Raw genomic sequence first — 6,253 nt, 5'->3', positions numbered from 1 at the left:
ATGGGCAGCACAGGGCTGTTGCACACGTTTCCCCGAGTCTCTTCAATAACATCTTTCTCAATCAAATCATAGATGATCGCTAACAGTGCTCGTTCACCATCAAGGGAGATACGATATTGGGGAATACGTGGCAGTCGCACATTAGATTTCAACTGTACAACATAAGGGGAGATATCAAGTAGGCCCACGTCATTTGGACCCGTTGCCCACAAAGACGCAGGAAGAGAACTCAATTCCGGTGGAAGCTTATCGAGAGACAAGTACATGGGAGAGACAACCCTCTCTCCTAACGTAAGCTTTACACCCGCAGGAGAACAATACAAAGTCGCGTACAAACGTTTAAGCAAATCCAGGCCCAAAAGATTTTCACCACAACCAGTAGTCAAAATCAACGGAGCATGTAGCTCACGTGGCCCAATTTTAAGGGCCAAAGGGCGCGAAACTGGATTGCTAACGGGGGCGCCAGAGAATCCAACGGAAACATTTGTTAAGCCAGACAAAGGTGCGCCAGGGAGTTTCGAATGTATGATAGAACTTTTCGCTGCACCAGTGTCCAACAGAAAAGGCTCAACGACGCCCGATGTAGCAACTGCGACGTAAGGCCCTCTCTGATCAACCGGAACTGATACCACTCCCTCTCCTTGTCTATGGCTGTCCTAGTAATTACTGTCGTCAGTTCCCTGATCGACGTAATAATCGTCTACATTGTACTGCGCAGATCGTCCTTGTGATGATCCACGTTGATCGAAACAATTATTAGAATTGGATGAGTTATCTGAACGATCGTTTTGAGCACCACGACCTCTACCACGTGATGCCTGCTGCGAACCACCACGACCTCCTCTAGATGAGTTACCATTGTTACGTTCATTCAAAACAGGGCAATTGAATTTAATGTGTCCCTCCTGTCTACAATAAGCACATTGATTGTACCCTAACGATGATCTTTGGGAAGAGGAATCATTACGTGGCTGCGATCGATTCGATTGCGACTGTGATCTATTCTGTTGGGATGCATTCTGATTTGAACGCGGAGGATATGCTTGTTGCAACAGTACTTTAGTTTTGAGCTCTTTCGTCTTTTTATCTGCACGGTCGTTCTCTTCTTTCTCTCTGTTCTCATAATACTGTGCCGTAGCCAATATCTGAGCCGAGGTAGAAACGGCCCATGCACTTTCCGAATTCTTCAATTTATTGCTCAAATCGGGCAATAAGTTCGAAACAAATTTATCCACAAACAACCTTTGACCACCCTCAGTGCCCATATCCTGACCACTATGGTCGATAAATGCCTCCTCGAACCTCGTAAAGAAGTCGGAAACACTCTCGTCCTTCTTTTGCTTACAAGCAGATAATTTGTCCCAGTTTACCTTCATAGCTGGCATAAGAGTTTTCATTAGCGTTATAATTCTTTGAGGAAGGTCAATAATCAACTGGTCGGGTTTAGTAGCAGCCGCTTGTCCGGCATCTGCCGCTACAATGGCAGCCCAAGCACCACCTAATTCATTTGGATGGTTCTCATGGCGAATCTTAGCCCATACCGGTTGCGGTACGACATTGCCGAACAACATATCAATATCGGCAAGATTCATTACCGTAGCATCTACGAGCTGCGATAATTCCTTATAATACCCTGTAGGATTTTTACGTGGATCAGGCAAAGATTGCTTCACCTGTAACACTTCTGATCGCTTCCATGGGAGATGTATCCATACTCTCTGGAAGTGCGCCAATACCGGAGGTTGAGCATTAGGATTAGCTGGTATCCAAACCGGTGGAACTTCACGCATAGGGAATTGACCAGACTCATCTGCCTGTCTTTCGACATCCTCGACAAACAATGCATGAGGTATCGGAGTGGGACGAAAAGATAACAACCGCTCAACAGCACGTCGAACATTGGTATCCACTACCAGTCCATTCGCGAACTGAAGCTGAAGATCAGACAGGGCGGTCAGCACCTCGTCAGGCGCATCGGCCGCTATCTGATCATGAAGGAACTTACACATTTCGTTGAACACATATCTCTGGGTTGGTATATTGAACTGACAAAACGTATCGAGTACGACACGGGGTGGACTTCTAAGGGGATTGACCATCCAACCCATTGCCATATTATATAGCGCAACGCGTTCTCTGTTTCCAGGAAGCTGACTACGTCTCTGAGGACCATCGGAACCAGCGGACCCATGAACAGGTCCGAGCGAATGAAAGAAGCTAGCCGCAAGAGGAGAATTGCGACTACGAGTAGAGGGAGAAGTATAGGACACAGGACTAACAAGAGAAGGGGTAGAAACAGTAGCAACAGCAGGAGTTAACAAAACAGGAGCAGTAGCGTGAGCAGGAGTATGTGGAAGCGGAGGAGCAGTAGGAATAGAAACAGACGAAGGAGCAGGAACAGTCGGAAGAACGGGTGCAGGTTGAGGAACAGGCAAAGGAAGAATAGGTGCAGGAACAGGTACAGGGGGAATCACAGGGGCTGTGGTACCCTGTACGTACGGAGGTGGTGACTTCATAAGATAAGACATTAAAGGATCCTCAACTGGCTCTTCCTTCTTTTCCGACTCCGTAGGCAAAACGGGATAACATTTATCTACGGTCATACGCTGTAGTCTGTCAAACACTTCCTTATCCTTAACCTCCTTATCATGCTGAAATTGCTCTGCTTTCTTCACTATGGTAGCAACATTATCTCGCTGATTACGTTTAGTCTGTCTGATTTCTTTCTGTCGGGCTTCTTTGCGCCACAACCGAAAGGCATCAAACATGGCCGGCCTTGACTTCCTTTCGAATAATTTAATCTCTAGATTATCTAAGATCGGGGCCTCGAAGCTACCATGAGGTGGCCAACGAAGGTCGCCATCCTTTTTCGTATATTTGATCCAGTAATCATTAAAAGTAATCGGGCCTAGCCCATGTTTACTATAGAGCTCATAAGTGGGAGTTCCAACCGGAGGTATCGGACACGAGTCCTCCAGTCGGGAATCCGTACCACAAGGCCTGAAACAACTGAACAAAGTACTGCGACCAGGCATCTTGCACACTAGCCGAGTTTCACAAACTTCAAGGGTTACGGGATTTACCAAGTCCCAGCAAAGAACAAAACCCTCGGTTTTTGGCGGCTGCAGTCATCAAACAACACAACAAAGTACGCTAGCAAAGTGTCAGCGACAAAAACACTCGCACAGCGTTAACAACAAAAACACTTGCTAAAGTGTCAACAACCAAGAACTCTGGGAGCGACCCACAAATACTTAACTCAAAGATCGATGGCGTCTCCAGGAAGGCCCGTCAATCGTCTCGCTCTACCAAGGTCTACGCCAGGCGCCAAAACAGGTCTACAGTCAGGGCAGCAGTCCGTCGAAGCCGTCAGGAGGCGGGAATCTTCGCGGGAAAAGTCTTCGGGCCACTTGTTTCGACAACAGGATCGATGAAGCGGAGTGCACCTTCCCTCGGAGATTTCACACGAAGTTCCTCACGATCGTCGGGCTTGGACCGGTACCACTGATGCAGCCCCACGTTGGGCGCCAACTGAAGGACTGGGTTCTTTAAGACCCAGCGGTGCCAGGGCACAACACCTGAAACCTTTGTGGGTAACCTGCTCCGGCGTACGAATCACAGAGACACGGGACACTTCCTTCGACGTCAAAGATTCAAGGTTTATTTGCTGCAGGGAACACAGATATCACGACAAGTACAACTAGTGCAACTTGGGGAGACTGCTTCAAATTGGTTCTGTGGATCGCTCCTTTTATACAGTTTTTACCCATAAGACAACATGATACACAAAGGTTTACAACCCGGTTCCCACCATTATCCCCCAGAGGGGTCGCTTTGGTCACTTCGAAACACATGAGGTCCGGAACATAAGTGCGGAAACATTTGGCGGTTCCCAACTGTAAAAACCCATCTTCCCAACATTAGCGAATTCCAATCAGCAGTAAAACAGATCGAAATAGGAACAAAGACAGGTGCAGAGGAAGACGGAGACAGTGGGGAGATCGGAAAGGGTGTAAAAGGGGAGGTATCGGGAAACACGAGATACAGACATCAAAGGGACGTGCCTAATGAGATGCACGGCTGAGACAAGTCCGTGCGGCAAGATGAGCCTCGAGCGGCGCCATCTGCTTTACAGCAGCATCCCCCTCGTCATAAATACACTTACAAAGAACATGTGTCTTCCGCAAATATCTTGGGAGTCCCAGGGTCGCGAAGCGGACAGCGTCCGTTCGCTGGCTACTTGAGGGCAAGAGACAAAATGGATGCCGTATCTAAGATGGAACCCGTGGGTACAGATGAAAAACCCACATAATAAACGAACGGTTTAAGTTAGCACAGCGAAACTGCGCACACTTACTAAACTCGTCATTTGCGGTTCATAGATACCAGACTCGACCATATCCGTGCGAGTCGAAAACACCACTTACAATTGTCACGGAACCTCAGGCCTCTCAGAGAAAACCTCCCGTTTGGCCAGTTTTTAAGAATAAGGCGCAACTGTAGTAACATTCAAGACTACAGGTCACAGTCCGGAGCCTTAGTCCATAAACTGGAAGACCGTGGTTATCCTACGAGAATCATCTCAAAAACCTGTAAAAGGGCACGCAACCTGAACAGGGATGCACTCCTGGAAACCATACCGAAACCAACGGAACCTCCTGTGATGACCTGTGTTACAACGTACAACACGGCCTCTAATCAGGTGTCCAGCATTATCAAGAAGAACTGGAAAATAATCAATTCTGGCACCAGGAAGTGGGACCTCCCTCGCTTTGCCTTTAAGAGAGCTAAAAACTTAAGGGACCAGTTGGTCTCGACAAGACCCAGAAAAAACCAACGTCCCTCAGGCAACACTATCCTCAATGCGTGGGGGCTGCCCAAACTAACTGGACATCAACCTTGCAACAATTGCAGTGTCTGCCATCTGACCACTCCATCCAAAACACTCAATCTCGAAGATGGCAAAGTTTGGACGCAACGGCAGTTCACCAATTGCAATTCGGCTAACTTGGTGTACTTAATAACATGCCATTGCGGCCTAAGATACGTCGGGATGAAGACCAGAAAAGTAAGGACAAGAAAGACCGAACACAGGAGCACGATGAGGTGTGGCAAGAATATCAGTAAATTAACAGAACATTTCCTGTCGCACAACCATACTCCTAACGATTTTTCGTGGACAGTCATCGAGAAATTCGACAACTGCGATGAGAGAACTCTTCACACAAAAGAACAACGGTGGATTTACCGCCTTTCCACCCACTTGACTGGACTTAATGATTCCATACCATGGAATTCATTGAATTGCTGAGCCCTGTTCCCGTCTGGACTCGTGGCCCTGTCCCTTTCTGTAGTCCCTCTGTGCTACTCTTTCCAAATGTAAACTATTATACACTTCTGCGCATGCGTAGCCCATGAGCACTTGACACTGATCATTCTACATGCGCAGCTACGCCCCTTGCTCCACCCCTCTGCAGGTACCGCCCTTCCTGAACGAGTATAAATATCAGAACGCTCCTGATCTCCACTCACTCGGGACACCGCAGCAGGACTATAGGTTCATGGAGCACGGAGGCCGGTAATCTCGTAAGTACTGAGATACAACCTTCACGTCGAAATAGGTAAGCTACCTTCTCTCCCAACAGGTTCTAATCCCTGCCTCCCTAAAAACTTTTAGGGTCCGCTCTTCCCTGCCTGGTGACCTTTGAGGCTTTAACAGCAAATAGCATGTGTGAGGAAACAGAATTACCTATGCTTGATTCTCACTCATTGACTATCTTCCGCTGTTTAGTCCACCACTTTCACTTCGCTTAGTAACGCCTTATATCTCACTGTCGCCATATAACTTCATGGCCACGTTAGAATCCCGCCGGTAGAGGTCGTTCTCACACCTTTAACTTGCCGGCAGTGCGTTGTATTTTTGGTATAAAATACTTACCTGACTTTACCATGTACGTCTGTCTTCGTCCTCTATGTTTTGTGTACAGTAAAGCGGAGGGAACCCCCCTCCACACACGTATAGCACCTTAGCGTGTGCGACACATTTTAATAATCACTTCACTTAATATTAATTTTTTCACCCACACTCTCATTGGTCCTGAGGAAAGCCAGTTTTATAACAAGAAAAGGCCTGGCTGAAACATGTCAACCACATAGGACGCGGGAGTTCATAATTCGCTCCACCGCGTCCGCTTGCCTTTTTATACGCTAGCGTGGGCCCAGCTATTAAAGTTCTATATACCCTCGGGCACTG

Source organism: Lissotriton vulgaris, chromosome 1_1, assembly GCF_964263255.1.
Source record: "Lissotriton vulgaris chromosome 1_1, aLisVul1.2, whole genome shotgun sequence".
Classification (NCBI taxonomy): Eukaryota; Metazoa; Chordata; class Amphibia; order Caudata; family Salamandridae; genus Lissotriton; species Lissotriton vulgaris.
The sequence above is the reverse complement of the archived record's forward strand: the minus strand, read 5'-3'. Positions refer to the sequence as shown.